Source organism: Bicyclus anynana, chromosome 6 (genome assembly GCF_947172395.1).
Source record: "Bicyclus anynana chromosome 6, ilBicAnyn1.1, whole genome shotgun sequence".
Classification (NCBI taxonomy): domain Eukaryota; kingdom Metazoa; phylum Arthropoda; class Insecta; order Lepidoptera; family Nymphalidae; genus Bicyclus; species Bicyclus anynana.
Genome location: NC_069088.1, coordinates 9,765,580 through 9,784,565, shown reverse-complemented (window position 1 = coordinate 9,784,565; position 18,986 = coordinate 9,765,580). Strand labels below are relative to the sequence as shown.

At 35.0% G+C, this 18,986-nt stretch overlaps 1 protein-coding gene across 1 annotated transcript in view; it reads left to right on the top strand.

The window, feature by feature from the left end:
* LOC112052210 (60S ribosomal protein L39) overlaps window positions 1-18,986 on the top strand; it is a 95,861-nt gene that overhangs the window by 46,293 nt on the left and 30,582 nt on the right. The window lies entirely within an intron of this gene.

Here is an 18,986-nt window from a genome sequence, read left to right as displayed (position 1 = left end):
CAGCGGGCGATGGAACGAGCTATGTTAGGAGTATCTTTGAGTGATCGAATCAGAAATGAAGAGATCCGCAGAAGAACCAAAGTCACTGACATAGCTCAACGAATTGCGAAGCTGAAGTGGCAATGGGCAGGGCACATAGTTCGAAGAGTCGATGGACGTTGGGTCCCAAAGTGCTGGAATGGCGACCCCACACTAGTGAGCGCAGTGTTGGCCGACCCCCCACCACGTGGACTGACGACATCAAGCGAGTCGCAGGGATTCGCTGGATGCAGGTGGCTCAGTATCGTGATGTTTGGAAGTCCCTACAAAAAGCCTATGTCCTGCAGTGGACGTCCATCGGCTGATATGATGATGATGATGATGATGATATTTCGTTGGTGTGTCGCACGTCACACAAAAGCAATACTTACTCGTAGTATAAGGCGTTTTTGGGCGATCCACGGCAGCGCTGCAAATATGTCCATGTAGGAAAGTAATTATCGCAGATACACAGTTACTTCTACAAAATTACTCTACTATTAACATACTTTTCATATATTACCTACAATAAAAAATATTTGTCAAATACCCAATTCGATTAGGTATCTAAAACAAACCACGTAGATACTCGTAACTTATTGGTAACATAAGCGTTATAAACTTATTTATTTGTTACTAGCGGACGCCCGCGACTTCATCCGCGTGGAAATCAATGTAAACTTTCAAGCCCTATTTCACCATTTTAGAGTTTGAATTTTATAAACTTTTGAATTCCATTATATTTTGTATTTTTTTATGATTTATGAACAAATTATTAAAACTGTAAGTCTAAAAATGAAGGACTTTCCATAAAAACTTTCAACCCCTATTTCACCCCGTTCTTATTTTGTTTTCGCAATAAAAGAATCCTATAACCTTCTCCGTATTATGGTCTTAAACCGCGCCAAGTTTCATTTGAATTCATTCAGTAGTTTCAGCGTGATACCCAAATAACAAAAAACATGAACAGACAGACAGACAAAAATCGAAAAATAGTAGATTGTTATACAAGGGGCTAAAAAGACCCATTATATACGAGGTATTTTTAGGGCCCGAGACGTAAGGCGAGGGCCGCCTAAATAGAAACCGAGTTTATAATGGGTTTAGCCCCACGTGTTACACTCTGCTTTTCACTACGATTGCGAGAAAATAAAATAGTTTAGTTCAATATTCAATGATTTATTTTAATTTGAAAATTAAATGTACAAAGAGTTTACAATTTTGGATATTAAGAGAGATGCTTTTACACGGTAACATAATTTCCGACTACTGTGAAGATAAATAATGAGTATTAGGTAAACGTGGGAGATAATAGTTTAAAAAAACTTCTTTCGTAAGTGAATCCATTCGTTGTTGTTTTCTTCACATATTAAATTTTTCGTAGGTAAGTAGGTATTTAAGTAAATGCGTCTGGACTTTGATGGAAACAGATTGAAAATTTCATCCATCTCCAAATTAGAATCACCATTCTCACTAGATGAAGACAACAATTACAATTATTGTTGAAAAATGTGTAAGTTACGGTCACAAATTTACAATTATTTTCTGAAAAAAATCAAGTGTGTATTATTCACGCCAATTGTTTTTATTGTATTTTTTTCACATGAGAAAAAGGCAAAGGTATTACACCGTAAAGGATGTCCCATGTCTTCAAATCTCGCTCTATTCGCAACTCAATAAAAATTAAATAAAAAAATGAACGCATTCCACAGACAAGAACGCTGCATTTCATCCCAATTTAAAGTTTATTATTTATTTTTCAAAACAAGGGCTTCGATCAGGGCCTTACCTATTATGATTCTATTTTCGTATAAAACCTCCTCCGTTTTATAGTAGGCTAGTTAGTACTCGTAACAGACGAAAATTAAAAAAACAAAATTACTTTACCCCTAGAGGCTAATATGCTTGTTTAGCCCCGCTGTGGAGTGGTAATATGACAGTGTTTTTGAGCAAGAGTAGTGAAAAAATATTTTTAACTTAAGTATCGATTATACACCAACAAAACCCAACAAAAATTATCAAAATATCTTCAATGTACAGACTGTACAAAATGCACAGAATTCGTATTATAGGTATAGATTCTAGATAGCGTTGGCGACCGTTATGCCACGTATAACGTTTGGTGTTACAAATAGTATAAGTAAAATCTCAAATTGCGATTTAAATGTATAGAATTCGATCAGTTGTATTCTAAGTATAGATAGATAGATGTAATTGTGTACCTACAATGGAGGGTCATTGCATATTTGCTTGCATCAGTCGCCCCCCCATAAATCAAACAGTCGAGGATGTTGCTATTATTGAAAGCATCTCAAGCTAGATGCTATTCGCGCATGCAGTCGCATTGCACGCGCGATCTGCGTGTTCACTGCTCCCTGCTGACCGCGCCACCTCACCGCCATGCCTTCAGCACAAAGTTCATTCGTTTCGTCAAAACAATGGGATCGTTACACATAAACACGTGATACCAAAGCTATAATGATCTGTAAAAAATTAAACACTTTGGTTTTTTTAGCTGAGGGCATTTTGTCAGCAATTTATTACTTAAACTAGCTGACGCCGCGCGGTTTCACCCGCGTGGTTCCCGTACCCGTAGGAGTACGGGGATAATATATATAGCCTATAGCCTTCCTCGATAAATGGGCTATCTAAAACTGAAAGAATTTTTCAAATCGGACCAGTAGTTCCTGAGATTATCGCGTTCAACCAAACAAACAAACTAACTCTTCAGCTTTACAATATTAGTATAGATAGTAAGTATTGTTTATTCGAATGATAATTTCGTAATGTTGTTATTATTTATCAGCTGAATAATGTGTGATCGCAGAATGTGTGGTAGTGAGAAATTAAACCCAGTTTTCTTCTGGCTTAGGTGACGGAGTTAAAACTTTGGTAACGTTTATTATTAAGTGTTTGTAAAACTACCTAGTCACTTGTGCTCCCCAAGGGCTTGGAACTTATACTACTACTAGCGGACTCGCTCAAGCTTCGCTTTGACTTATTAATTTATTTATTTGCACTTCTTCCCTATCCCTACCTTACACTACCATACTCTTACCCCTACCCCTACCCTACCCCTACCCTACCTCTACTCTACCCCTACCCTATCCCTATACCATAAACCTACCCTACCACTACCCTACCCTACCCCTACCCTACCCCTACCCTACCCCTACCCTACCCCTACCCTACCCCTACCCTACCGCTACCCTACCCCTACCCTATCCCTATACCATACCCCTACCCTACCACTACCCTATCCTAGGATTTAGGGGTTTGAAAAATAGATGTTGGCCAATTCTCAGACCTACTGAATATGCACAAAAAATTTCATCAAAATCGGTCGAGCCTTTTCGGAGGAGTTCAAGTTCGAACACCGCGACACGAGAATTTTATATATTAGATACTAGATTGATCAACTGAAAGGACTGTCGTATCAGCCACACTCACACTATCTACTATAATAAAGATCTGCAACATTCTGACAAAATATACGAATACCTACACATATAAGCCATTTGACATACTTATACATTATATACAGACTATAAATATATGTACTTTTCTAAGTGTTTTACATTATGATAAAATACTTGGAGGTTACACCAAGGTTACACCCGACATCTTGGGTATTAAGATCGTAATGCAAAAATTACCCTTGCTTCTTTGTCTGAAGTAAACCTGATAAAAAGTATTTTATTGGCGGTTAATTAATAACACTAGAACAAATGGACAAACACAGGGCACCTATGATTTATCACTTAAGAATTTTGGTTAACCCTTCAATAACTATTAGCGGAAATTTCTAAATTCTTGAAATGGATAAAGTAAATAATTAAATTTTATATTGCGACTGCATATAACTAATTTTCATCAACGTAATTTAGGAAATAAAATGTAGGCAATGTTCTTTACCAAGATCCAGATTTCTAATTTCTAATGTATAAACGAGAATTCATTAAAATCGGCTTAAACGTGAAAACATAACAGACAGAGAAACTGTCGCAATTAAAACATTAATATGGATTAATTCATTTTATTTACGAGTATAACGATATATTATGAGTGTTCTAATTATCATATTAATAATATATACAGTAGACAATTAATAGATTTGCGCATACTGTTGTTAAGGAAAACTCAGATACCTATAAACCGTCTAAAACTAGTTTAATTAGACTCTTGTTATTGGAGTCAAAGAAGAAAAGGGGTTATTTTCCACAAAAGCGGAGATGATCCGAGCGAAGCGATGGCTCTACATACACTCATAGTTACAACATTGCCTGCAACCGATACGATAAGTTTACTAACGTCCAAACTGATTTCCAAAGATACAATTTCTCAAAAATAGTTTAAAAAATGTCTCTTTGTCTCACTATCTGTTTTTCCGCCTAAATAAGTACTAAAACAAGAAATTATAACATTGATAAGTACGTGCTTCACAAAAAAATAGCGTAAAACTTACCATCGCACACAGACAATGCTATGCAATTATTTATGTTATTGATTTATCAAGAAAACTGCTAATCTAAATCTAAACTTAAATAAAACTGAACTGAACACTGAAATTGCGAACAACTACGGCGGGAGTATTTTTTTATTCGTGTTCGCTACGCTCAGTTGAGTGCAGTGCCAGCTTCAAGCTGTAATCATGTATCAGTCCACTCATGTTTGTTTACTAGCTGAGCCACGTGACCGCCGTGTGACCACAGTCCACAGCACAGAACACACCAAACAGGGGACGGGCAGAACCAGGTCGCCGCGTCTCACCCACCGTTGCTGTCTATGGGCTATTTATAAACCATTTGGTTACGCTTCGTCCTACATCCCTAGACTGCAATTGCATCTTGCTGTTTACAATAAGTATGCAACTGCGTAGGTACTAGGTATACTAGGTTCTGGCCTTTTTGATGAACATTACTTTTAAGTAGCGTTTCTACAATGCTTTATTTATTTAGATACTACTTAATAGATTTTGCTAAGCCCACGAGTGTGTCCAGCTGTGGACGTCCATTGCCTGATGATGATAATGAGAATGATACCTACAGTTATTTTTTTTTACCCCAATACCACTATGATAATCGTCGCTATTCGGGAAACACTTCAGTGCGGTAGATATGCGTCACGCCAACTGTACCTATAGGTAAAAGCTTACATCTTTTTTCTGATTGAGATTTAAATCATCTAAATGAGATGAAATGAGAGAAAATCATCCAAATGAGATTTGGTGGAAGTAATTGAAAACAATAACGTGACAACATCCATATAGATATACATACTTGCCGCAGGAAGTCGAGAAGGCTATGTCACTAGTAGAGCTTTTAGTGACTGTTAAGCTCTCGCTGTCTGAGGGTCATGAGGCTCATGATGCCCTGAAAAGTGTTTTATATTGCAATGGATGTCTCAATATTTCTGTTCACTAATAAGTTAATATCTCTAAAAACTTCTACCAGTTGCCTTTTCGCATCCCTAGGTCCGTACCTTTTTGTAATAAGACAAAAAACATTACTAAAGCGACTTTGTAGCCGTTTGTTGCGCCGCGCGTCGCGTTCCCACTATTGAGGACGGCGCGTTGACACATGAGTAATGAACATTTTATTGGCATTTGTTGAACTGCCCACGAACTGCAACTATGCTAGAGTCTGTTATTGTTTTCGTCAGGTAGTATTGCTTTGAATTGAAAGATTTAAAACCAATTTATCCGAGGGTAGGGACGATATCAAATAAAAGAAGACAAAAAGACGTTCTTTATAATTTCTAATGATTTGTTTGGTTTTGGTTAAATAGGAGAGATTTGTATTTTCGAATGTATGAAACTCAAAAACAACTAGACAGATTTGAAAAATTCTTTCAGCAATAGACAGCTTTGATTTCAACATAATTGCGTTTCCTCAAGTGTTTACAGGTGTAAACACTATCTACTATGATCAGTCTGTCTTTCTGTTTGTCCGGGCTAAGTTTTGGACTTTCACTAAAAGATAGAGGAAATTCTAGAGGTAGAGGTCTTTTTTTCGTTTCGCTCTTATTGGACTTGAGATAAAAACTTGCACTGTATTAAGATATACCCAGATATTTTTTAACCCAAACAACAAAACGTTAACCGTAATTTATACTTCGCAGACGGTATCAAGTCATAACATCGTAATTGCACACTAGGTACTAACATCAGAGGCACGAGTCGCGCACTTGAGTCGGGAATCATGTAAAGTCTGTAATTTGTTTGTACGCAGCCACAAATAACTGCCGGGATTACTAGCTACATAATATATGAACGGCAGTGGATTCATTACAATTATTTGTGTACAATATGTTGTCTATACTTACTAGTTCTTGAGTAAGTAGTAAGTACTACCTAGATACGTCTACCTATATCTATGTACCTATCTGTTGCTCAATGGTACAATTGGATTTTTATGCAGTTTTCACCAATACATAAGAGTGAGGAATGTTGGTTATCTGTTGCTCAATGGTAGAATTTGATTTTTATGCAGTTTTCAAGAGTGAGGAATATTGGTTGAAATATGACAATAATTGTTCACATTGCCTGAAAAAGTTACGACACCTGTCAACACCTGGGCATTTTCATCAAAACGCTTCCTATTCCCGTTAATCCCTTCGAGATAAAACAAAATACAGGAAGAAAATTTTTTTAGTGCGGATATTTTTATATTTTGTACATAAACAAAATTTAATGATCACGTATTTTTTCTTTTTTTTTTTAACTCAAAAATAACAAAATTATCGTTAGCTAAAGTTATTTACTTTTGAACAGAATTTTAGGGTCACCCTATTGTGCGTTTATTTTATTTTCGTTTGATACCTAAAGGACGTCACCAGATCACTTTTAAGCTGAATATATCTTGTTTAGTAATAATATGTACATTATTTTGTTATTTTAGAGACATAAATTAAAAAAAAAAATACATTAAATGTATCGAACTGTTTGTAGATTTATATTCTATTAATGATACAGAACCACGAAAAAAAATATCCGCACTAAAGACCGAATCACCCTGTATATGGAATGGATATTCGTCTTTTATAGATTACAAAAAATCCCTGGTGGCATATCTGGCAGCATCATGATATGTTCGGTAGGCAACTAGTAACTTACTCGAATACATTAAAGATTAAAGTTTTAAGGTCCTTTGCGGACTTGCAGATATGATTTGTCCTATTGTTAAGACACGGGTCAACATCAGAAGCCGATTTAAAGGGCAAAACACAATTATTAAATGAAAGCCTATAAAGTCTAACAATTCCCACCATCTATGTTACCAAAAATCCCTAGAGTGGCAGAGAATAACTTTATGCGAAGTCCCGGAATTGTGAGCGATGGATGTAAAAATGAAGATGAGTTAAAGATGTCCTTTAAAACTAATGAACACGCCCCTGCTCAACTCAAGTCATACTTCTTACGCAGTCAAACCTGGCAAAATCCCACAAAAGCAGCCTGGACACCTGTCCAAATATAGAAATAAGCCATTTTATACAGTCGAACTCATTTTCTCCGACAGCATTCTCCCAACAATATATTATCCCGAAGAAAATGTAAAAGGCTCTTCAGTGTTCGACGATTGAGTGTCTGGACCTTTGAAATCTACCTCAGTTGCCTAATGCTTTGCTTAAATGACGAAGGTTTGGCTAACACAAACTTTCGCTCAGCAATAAAAGGTTATTCATCTTGCACGAATACGTTAATGGTATTGTGGAAGTAGGTAAACGTAGACTTTATAGTGCCATAAGATAATTAAATAAGGTAATAGGTAGATAGAGCTTCTGTAAAATATGCAACCGTACTTACATACCTTTTATTGACTACTGACTCTCAATGAGGTGCAGTTACGCGTGCGATTTTGAGTTAAGTGTAATAGAAACCAACCATTGGCGGATTTACGGCATTAATTGTCTATATGACGTATAGAACCTTCGTCAAATGACCATTCCTAACCCTTTGACGTAGGTGCCTTATATAAGAAGCATGTTATGTTTGACGTGTTTGTATGTGCCATAGCAGCATCTAAACGTATGGAACGATTATGGTGCGTTAAAAGCTGGCTTGATGGAGATGGTTCTTAGATTAGCTTATCGAACCTTCGATAAGCCAAACCGAAGACATCACATTTTTCTATGGTGAAAGAAAGAATTTGTGACAAGTCACTGTTCTAGTTAAAGCAATCATTTTCTGTGACGAATGCCGTCTAAAGAGAATCCTTGTGCAGAGCTAGTGGTTGACCAAACTGATTGCTAATGTATTGAATAAAATTGCTGTAGGTATTACGACACTTTCCTCAATATGGTTAGCAACTAGCGAACATATCCAGTAAAAGTTACAAGTAGTACAAATGGACATGGCAGTAAATTGCGTAATGTCACAGTACCAGTTTAATTCTGCGTGTAACTGCACCTTTATCGTGCTATTCGCAGATTTCTGTTTTAGCATCCACTTATAAATAACTTTCGTCTGGGAGGAGTTCATACTTCATCCGCTTTCGACATCGTAAACTTACCCTTCTTGGTAGACTACAAAGTTGTACCTAGTTTTATTAACATGAATTGTCGCAAAATTTCTTATTTTACCTACTATTATTATAATCAATACCTAATTATTGTATGAAACTTTTTTGGTATTAATTGTTTGAAATATATTTACTTGTAATATGTAAGTATTGTACCATTCACTTAGGAAACAGGTAGGTAAGTACCTAGGTATTCCTAGAAATTATCGCATATTTATTTATATATTAGGCAATATATATAGCTAGGCAAGAAAAGAACACGAGCGGAGAAGGGTGTGTTATGTGTATCGATTTTAAAGGAGCTCCATAATCTCATTTGGTCACAAATCTCTGCATACCTACCATCAACTATAATAGCGACTCAACTACAGACCTAAACTGAACTGCTTCGATTTTTCGTACCACGAAGTCCTATATCCGACCAATTGACGCTGTAGCGAAAAATAACCTAAACTGAGTCGCTAACGAAATCCATTCATACGGTTTCTCGTACTATGAAGTCATCTTGTAACCTAAAATGAATCGTTAAGCTGTCAAACTGAGCCGACCAAATAAAGTTACTTATATTGTGGCTGGAACTGAATCGTTTTCACGTATTTTACTTATAATTGATTAAAAATTAATAAATTAGTATTAGTATTGGTAAATAAATAATTTCTGGAAGCTTGTAGTGATGTTTGACGAATAACACTTTTCGATTTTATGAAAAACGATAGTGAAATAAATAGTAAGTACGCGTAAACAAAGACGACGCTTCAATTGGGAACAAAAGGATCCTTTGTTTGATTTATAGTGGATGTCTATAGAAGTGGTTATAGTTTTATATGCCGTATGTGCTTATGTTTTAAAAACGAAATCGACAGATTTGTCGCTAAACAAAAAAGTGCGTAATGTGGTGCAGTGTATTTAGTAAAGTAATTACAGTGCAATGCTTGCAGGAGGTAAGTGCAGTGTATTAATAAAAAATAGGTACATTGTACTTTCTGTGCCAGACAAAAGTTTCATAAAATAATATATTTAAACAACTTTGTGACAAAATATTAGAGTCATTTGAAGCCAAATGTTCTGGCTTGAGTATTGTAAATATAGATGTGGCGAACTACCTTTAAGTCTCGTGTTTCTCTGTAAAAAAATACCACTTAAAATTCTTGTATTGAAGTGGTAGGAAGAACTTATGTCCACCTACACTGCGTATTAATTCGTAACTGATATTATACTAACAGCATACATTGTTTGTTAATTAATTTAATACTTAAGTTAAACTAACAATTTAAAGTAAAAACCAAAATAAATTCAAAGTTCGCGCTTTTCTTTTGACTTTTTGTAGCGTTGTCTCTCTCAAACATATTGCTATTCAACCGCAGATCAGAGACAAATGTCGATCATTCATTCACAATACACGATTCAAATGCTATTCAGTTTAGGAGATGTCATGGTACGAATTAAAAGCGATTCAATATAGGCACCGAAGTTGAATAGCGTCGGATTTGGATCGCTAGGCTAAAGTTGATAGTAGCCCTGCTGTTCGAAGTTTTGTCTCTGCCACTCAATGGACCCGGCACTCGCACGGTGAATTCATGGAATGCCAATTTATTCGTTTCTCAATGGCTAAACTCTCAGTGGTTAACGTTACAGACCCAGTCATTTAGGTACTAAGTAGGTATTTATGTAATTAAAGATGATGAGATGGTTGACATATTTATATAATACTGTCCGTATACATTACATATAGCTTTACATAATAATGTCCGATTATTATCAAACACAATTCTTCCACCAAGAAAAATAGTCTAGGGATAGAACATTATATTGATAGTGATCTTCACTGTTTAAACCTTTGCCCATATCACGTTTCATCCACTGATACTAATTCATAAGCTTCTATCATTATAGATGCAAGATACATATATATAATTATAGATCATAATAGGTGCAAGTAATTTTATCAGTAGTTAATGTTATGAGATGAAATGCTTTTATGACATTAACCTTACATGATCATGAGCAATGACTGCAAAGATAATCATTAATATGCACTTTAGTACTTACTAGTTAATTAGACTTATGTTTAGGTATAACTAGTAGTCAACCAGTTATCTACAACTATTTATTAGTCGTGTTAGTAGATTGCCAAAAGATAATGATTTAGGTATAATGACATTGTATTTTATTAGAAAAGAACTGTTATAAAATGTAGGTCAACCAAATAATTTAGCAAGACAAACTTTAAGGTCACACCTAAACACTTAGAACAAACTAAAAAGGAAGGAGCCACGCTCTAGATAGGTATGTGTCAGGCCATAAGTCAATTACTAAAAGCTATTTCTATCACTTTGTTGCATTTAATGAGGCGTTGTTTATTAGATGTTAATAGCAGAACAAAACAAATGAAGATAACTGGCCTTGTCTCGTTCTAGATTATGCACATCAATCAAAGACTATTTTAGACCTATTTCTGTAAATAGCCTGTTGCTGCCCTAATTTGGTTCACAGTTAACTAGTGCAAAGCTATGTCCTTATAACTAACTTTTAATATAAGAAACCTTTTGTACAGTTATGCTTTGTCTGTTCGTTTGTAACAGGGTAACATGCTACATTAGTATGCTAGACTGCTAACTAAAGAAGAGCGGCTGAGTAATTTTTTATTTCTTTAGAATCGAAGACTTTTTCCACATAATCAACTTTAAGCCTATCTTCAGAAAGCAAGGTTTTTATATATATGTACATACAAGGACGTAACCATCGAGGAACACAAAAACAAAACTAAAGAAAATGTACCTAGGTATCTATGTTACTTAGAGTTTAAACCTAAACTAGAATAGCAGAAGAAACTACTTCTTATTCATATTATCTCATCGAGGAAAGATACAGGGGCGTAGCTACCGCCGTATCAGCCGTATCAAATAATACGGGGCCCTCAGACTACAGGGGCCCCTTACGTGTGAAAGCAAAAATTTGGTAAAATGTAATTTACTTAATCTGGTGCTTCCCGAACTAATTTTGATACATACTAGGACCGCCCCAAGGCATGCGACGCCACTGAATAGATACAGGAATAGCGAGTTTAGCATTTATAATCTTAATGAATTGTTCTATAACGCATTACATTAGGCGGTTCATAATAATTCAGAAGTCCTTATTACACAAGAAAAGTCATATCGCAATATGTAACATACAGACAGTGTTTCCCGAAAACGTCTAGCGGCGCCAGCCGTCGTTATCTTGAGGAATTGATAATTAAAACATGACAAGTTAACAGTAAATTAATTATTTCTGTTTTAGCATTGGCTAAAGCAGAAATAATAATCATAGAGCACTTACAAATGAATTTGCATTACTTAAAGGCTTAGCTAACTAAATCAGAAAGTTGCTGTTGTAAATATCAGCTCATAATTGGAGTTATGAATAATCCTTGAAGTTCGTAGTAAATAACATACCAGTATAATCAGATTTTAAATTAGATGAAGTAGGACCATATCTCTGATAACAGGTGACAGAATTAGATTTTCTAGAGAAATATTCACGGTACTCAAGTTAGTATCAATTCAACATCATCATTAAAAGTCGATAGCCGTCAGAGGCCACAGCTGGACATAGCCCTCTTGCATAGACTTCCAAAGATCACGGTTTCGAACCGCCTGCATCCAGCGGCTCCCTGCAACCTCTTTGATGTCCTCGGTCCATCTAGTGGGAGGTCGACCAACACTGCGCTTTCCGGTGCGGGTCGCCACATTGAGTATATGCCTTGGCCATTGCTTCACGACTCGCTGAGCCATGTCAGTGAATTAAGTTCTTCTGTGGATCTCATGATCTGATTCGATTACGCAGAGAAACTCCAAGTACAGCTCACTCCATCGCCCGCTGTTTTAGTATAGTACTACTACTGTATTAGTAAGTAAAAAATTAAAAATGCACACAAATAGCTATCTACTTTAACAACTAAGTATTTGTCTACATAAACCTTATATTCATAGCCTCATATGTAGATGTCCAGCGATATTGAAATTGGTTAGGCGAATTGAGAAATAGCTAAACAAGTAAAAAGTACTACGAGTTTCGAAGTGTTGTCGGTGCCTGCTTTATTATAAGTGATCCAGAGGAAAATTGAACGAGGAAAAGGAAAAACAGTTCAATAACATTACACGAAGGATAAAATACCAGAATTCCAAAAACTATTATTAGCTTGATACACAAGAGTGACGTGATAACCCAGTGGACTCTGAACCTGAACTTTAGATTCAATCCAAATGACCTCCAAATTTTCAGTTAAGTTATTAAGAAATTAAATATTACGTGTCATAAACGGCGAAGGAAAACATCGCAAGGAAACCTGCATACGAATACCTACCAGAGAATTATCTTAATTCTCTACGTGTTTAAAGTCCGCCAATTCGGCCAGCGTGGTTGACTAAGCCTTAACCCCTGTTATTCTGACAGGAGACTCGTGCTTAATAGTGAGCCGAATATGGGTTGCTAATGATGTTGATGATAACTTTGATACACATGACGCAGTATATAAATATAACTAAACCAATGGACGTACCTACTACCCTGTAATAACATTTCATATTATACCTACGCACAAAACAATAAAAAAATAATTAAATAGTTTACTCGTCTTTTTACAATTTCTTCCAAAACTTGTTAAACTCATATTTTTTTATATATTTGTACACGTAGTCACCTATTTACATGTACGCAAACTTATTATAAAGAAAACATCATCGACACAGTTTAGTTTCACTACAATTAATTCTCATTAACACGAATAGGAGTCCATCGATCAATAAATTGTCACCGCAAACACTTGTAAATAGTACAGCTATATTAAGCTCTACAAGTTATTGCAAAGAATTGACTATTAATAACTCGAGTCAGTGACTCCTTGTAGCCGTCTGGTGGACTGTCACTGAACCTGTTCCCACCGCGGGCTCTTATTGTTTACATTTGTATTCGAATGACAAAGACCTTTAAAGGTGTCGCGAAGATCTTCGTACTCAGTGGCGGATTCACCCTAAAGCCGACGAGTAGTTCGGACTACATTAGCATTTTAATCGAGTAGCGCACTGAACTACTTGCTACTGCCCAAAAATCGTTCACACTTTGTTCAAGTACAGTTCACAAGTGATTGGTGGTTTGCAAGATGAACAATCTACAATGCAATAAAGTAAATAAACTGAGTGGCTATAATAGAAGAAGTGGATGAGGTGTGTGATTATAAAATGAAGCTAAGGGTACGCAAATGGACGACGAATTGTTTCTTCGTTCCAGTGAAACGTCATTTTATGATTTTAGGAGTAACTAATGAACTCGACTAATTCCAGGTTCAGACATCAGACTTGTTTAGCCGATGAACCAGTGAACGTGGACGCGTGGTGGGAAACTATTTACTAACCTACTCGACAATTTTTTTTGTGTTCTGACACCTTCAGCAGCTAAATTTTACGCTACTCGACTAAATTGCTAAAGTAGGCCGAACAAGCCTTAAGGCTCAATAAGCCCGGGGCTAGGGCGGCCGTTAATGAATAAGCAATGAAAAATAACCCAATTTCACGTGGTGGACTATTGGCCCTCTCATTCTGAGAGGAGACTTAAGCTTAGCATGGAGCCGAATAACCCATATTCGGCTCCATGCTAAGCTAGATAATGATGAAAAATGAATAATATCTTTCAAGTCCGTTGAATGTTTTGTTAAACATTTTACTTTTCTGTTGTTAGTGTAAGTCTGTAAAGCCAGGTTTCCACCAGTAACATCAGATGATGATGAAACCGGATACCAAACTACTGAACCATTTTTTGTGAAAATTTAATGAAACCAATCTGTAAATATTTCATTCAAACAAACAATAATTCAAAATTGGGTTATAAATGACGAAGTTCTGAGTTAACAAAACATAAAATAACATACGCGTCGAATTGAGAAACCTTCCTTCTTTTTTAGAATTCACTTTAAAATAATCTTATAAGAAAGCTATAGTGTTGTATGTCAAATGGTTACTTTGAATATTATGGTCGAAATCAACAAAGTGTTCAATTTGAAATCACTTTACAAGAGTCTTAGGAGAAAGCTATAGTTTTGTATGTCAAATGGTTACTTTAAATATTATGGTCGAAATCAACAAAGTGTTCAATTTGAAATCATTAGCTCGTTGACCCCACATAAGGACGTGTCATGTGCATTTCTTGTTTTGATGATTCAGTTAGTTGTTCGAACAGATTTAGACGGGAACTCGCAATTATGTTTTATTAATATGTCCTTGATATTTTATCATTGTTAGGTTATCTAAAATACTTTTGCATTATTCATATTAAAAAAAAATGGTGCCGCCCCGCTTCACCAATCGCTGTTTTTAATAAAATTTGTCGGTAGTATTCGTAACATAACGGAAAGCTTTTCAATTTCTATGGGAAAAGCGTTACGTAATCTCCCGTGTGAAAAGTTGCGCCGGAAATTATCGTCAAAAGGTGACCGCCATACTCATTTAAATTAATATAGTATATAGATATTTATTTTAAAATTAAGAATTGATATTATATAAGAGTTATAAATATTTTTTTAAAAATATGATTAAAATTATTAGATAACATTACCTACTTGGAAACTTCGTTCTATTAAATAATAACCAAAAGCAGTTTTACAACCATATCAGTTTATTTACAGGATGTAAATAAAACGCAATGTTAGGGTTGCCTGACAATAATTTCAAAATTGCATTTTATATAATAGACTAAAATCTAAAACTTAATAGTCATCATCATCTCCTTACCCTTATCCCACTTAAGTGGGGTCGGAAAAATATGTCAATCTTTTCCATTCGTCTCTATTACTTGTCAACTCATCATACACTCCTTTTACACACATGTCCTCTTTCACACAATCCAACCATCTCTTCTTTGGCCTTCCTCTCCTCTTATGACCTTCCACTTGCACATTCAACATTTTTCTAGTAATATGACTTTCCTCTCTACGCATTACATGTCCATACCAAGCTAACCTTCTACTCCTCAATTTTTCTGTCACTGGCGCCACCTTCAGACTTCCTCTTATATACTCATTCCTTATTTTATCTATTCTTGTCACACCACACATCCATCTCAACATTCGCATTTCGTTCACATGCATTCGTTTACTATCCGTCCCTTTCACCGCCCAACATTCTGATCCATACAGCACGACAGGTCTTACAACCGTTTTGTATATTTTACCCTTAAGTCTAAGAGGCATTCGCGGGTCACATAGTACACCTGAGACCTGTCGCCATTTCATCCATCCCGCATTCATTCTACTTTTCACGTCTCGGTCCACATTGCCATCGTTTTGAAAAAGCGATCCGAGGTACCGAAAATCGGAGCAAGCTGGTAGGGTTACACCATTTAATGCAATTTTGGAAGATTGAGATGTACCGCCAAAGTCCAAGAATAAATATTCAGTTTTCGTTTGACTGATTCGTAGACCAACACTTTCCAATTTCTCCTGCCATTTTCCCAGTCTGCTCTGTACCTCAGATGCGTTTTCTCCGACAAGTACAATATCATCGGCGAACAGCATACACCAAGGTGCTTCTTCCTGTATGTCTAATAGTATTAAATATAATTTCACTTAAATTTTAGCTTTTTGATTGATATCACAGACAGACTTGAATTTTATTTATTGGTATGTTTAGGAGAGATATCAAGTAATATACGAGTATATTGTTTACTAATAATTATTAATTTACTAATATAGTTTCTAGTAAGTAATATCTAGGTATAGGTCTACGATTTCCTAATTAAATGCGAATCGTAGCGTTATTTTATATGTAGTTATTAAATTCGTAGACCGTAGCCATGAAAATGTTGCTGGTTTGCATAATTATTGGCTGGGAATAATTTGCAACAATAAATATTTTGTTTATCAATATTTAAATTATAAATACGGATGTAACTTTCTCTATCCAGTTTTCAAGATTATTGATGAATTGTGTTAAAATAAATGCATCTTACTATAATCTTTCATCTTTCTAAAGTGCAATTGTTGCGCAAACCAAAACGAAAGAAAGCCAAATAGGTAGGCATTGAAGGTTTACTAGTATATGAAATTTCACATTACTACTTATATTATACTCATAAATAAAATATAAGAGATTTTTAAAATTTCAACTCTGAAGTAATTATATTTAAAAAAAAATAGTACAGGGACTATAGGTAAAATATAAATCAAAGCATATACAACTTGTCCCGTAATTAATGGATAAATCGCAAACAGTAGATACGTTTAGTAAATTTAAGCAAGTAGGCAGATATTGCAAAACAAGATGTAATTTTGAAGACAAAAGTTGGAATGTGCAAAAGATATTTCTTGTATTGAAAATTTTTAGCACCTCTCATAAATTTTTACTAGCAACTTTGTAACCACAAGATGTAGACACAAGTTTTATAGCAATTTATACATTTCGATAAATGTACAAGTTTTTGGAATGGCAGACTTCAGCTACATGCATATTTTTTCCAGGACCATTTTTTAAATCAAGTATACTAATTAAGAAAGGAACATAATTGTTCTTTTGTTCACTCAAAGCTTCTTTTACAAAACAAATAAAACATGATTTATAAAAATAGTATAATTGTACATTGGTAATTAAATTACCAATGTACAATTATACCGTAATGTTTAACAAAAATCAGATCCTTAAAATCTCCATTACAGAAGCTATACTCGTAGCATTGAAAAAACTGATTCAAGATAGAAAAAATTTAAAAATTCGAAAAAAAATATAACTTGGCCCCCTAGGATTTTTAAAAATTATTCAAATTAGTTTAAAATAATTAGGTGATGTATCTACTATTTGCGTTTTATCCATTAATTACGGGACACCCTGTACTTATATACTATCCCCTATTATAAAGCGTTTTAAGAATTTTGACAATTCCACCCCTATGAGGTTTAACAGGGGTCGATCGATGCTCTAAAAAGATCTAAAGTCTAAATTTTTTCAAGGTATATTCAAGGAAATTGGCAGATTCATTAACTATCCTTAGCATGTAAAGTGATAACATGGTTAAAAGGGAGTGAAATTTTACAGCGATATTCTTGGGGATGAAATCGCAACCTCTAGTTTTGAAATAATGTGAGGAACATCTGTTGTCTAAGCCATAATTCATTCATCCAACCATAAAGTGCATAATGGACTAATAATAACTATGGACTGAGCCCTAATTTTAAATAATAATAATTCATGTAAAATTTTTAGTCTCAAACATGTAAATAAAATAATAGAGATGCACCAATTACCAATTTGCAAATCCTGTTAACGAGAGTAGACGGTTGATGACTAACGGTCTGATTCGCACTTGGCTAGATTTTTTGTACCTACTTTAAAAAAAACTTTGCAATGCAAACTGTATTTCTTTACATTATCTTTTTACTCCCATAGCAATGCTAGTTATGTAGCTATATATACATTTTTACCTTGCATATCAGCATATTTATTTACATACTGTGCTTGTATTGTCTATTTGTGAAGAGAAAAATAAGATTTTGCGATCTATCGTTTCATTCCTTATAGTCAAAGTTCCTAATACACAATTTAAAGATATGGAATGAATGCGAGATTCTGTTTTCTCTACTGTGCTTCTAGTCAAGAGTCAATAGGCATCTTCTAGGCAAGCATTTATCGCTTACCTTCAGTCGTGATTGCAGTCAAGCGTTAGCTTAGCTATTCATGTAACAGAGAAAAACAAAACACAACTGTTTTTTATGTCTAGGAGGTAGAAAGCTTTTTAGTCTACATAGGTAGAGAAAATGTTTCTAATAACTTAGACACGAGTTAGTTCTTAAGTCTAACATAATAAATACTTACAACCCTACCTCTTCAATCTACAGAGGTTACACGTGTAACGCAGTTGAAACTACTGCAAAGGTTAGTATGTAGTGCTCGCTAGCCAATCTTCCATAATGACCATTAGATAACCTCACTTATATAGTCTCAGGTAGATACGATTCTAAACAAACATCGTCTTCGTAATAAAAACATTGCTCTATCAAAATCTGTTAAGCGCTTAACAGATTTTGATAACGTTACGTGTAAGAATCAGACAGCAAAAAAAATTTGACTGGTAGATAGAGGGATCCCGAAAATATCCACGATTGCTGCTGGATTTGTGAAAAACTAAATTTTACTTGGGCTACTACTTATAGTACCCAAATAAAATAAATTCGTTACGGATCATAGGAGCTTTAAGGCTTTAAGCTCTATCTCAAATAATTTTCGTGGAAATATTTAACAATAGCACTCTAACAATTGTCGGGACTTACTGAATATCGTATCATTGTTCTCACTACAACCACAATGCTTTTCTAAAAGTATAATAGATTTATTGTGTAGAAAAACATAATATTTCAGCTTCTTTTTTCGTATAAAATTGTTAATAAATTTTATATCAAAGTTAACAAAATATACATTATTTATG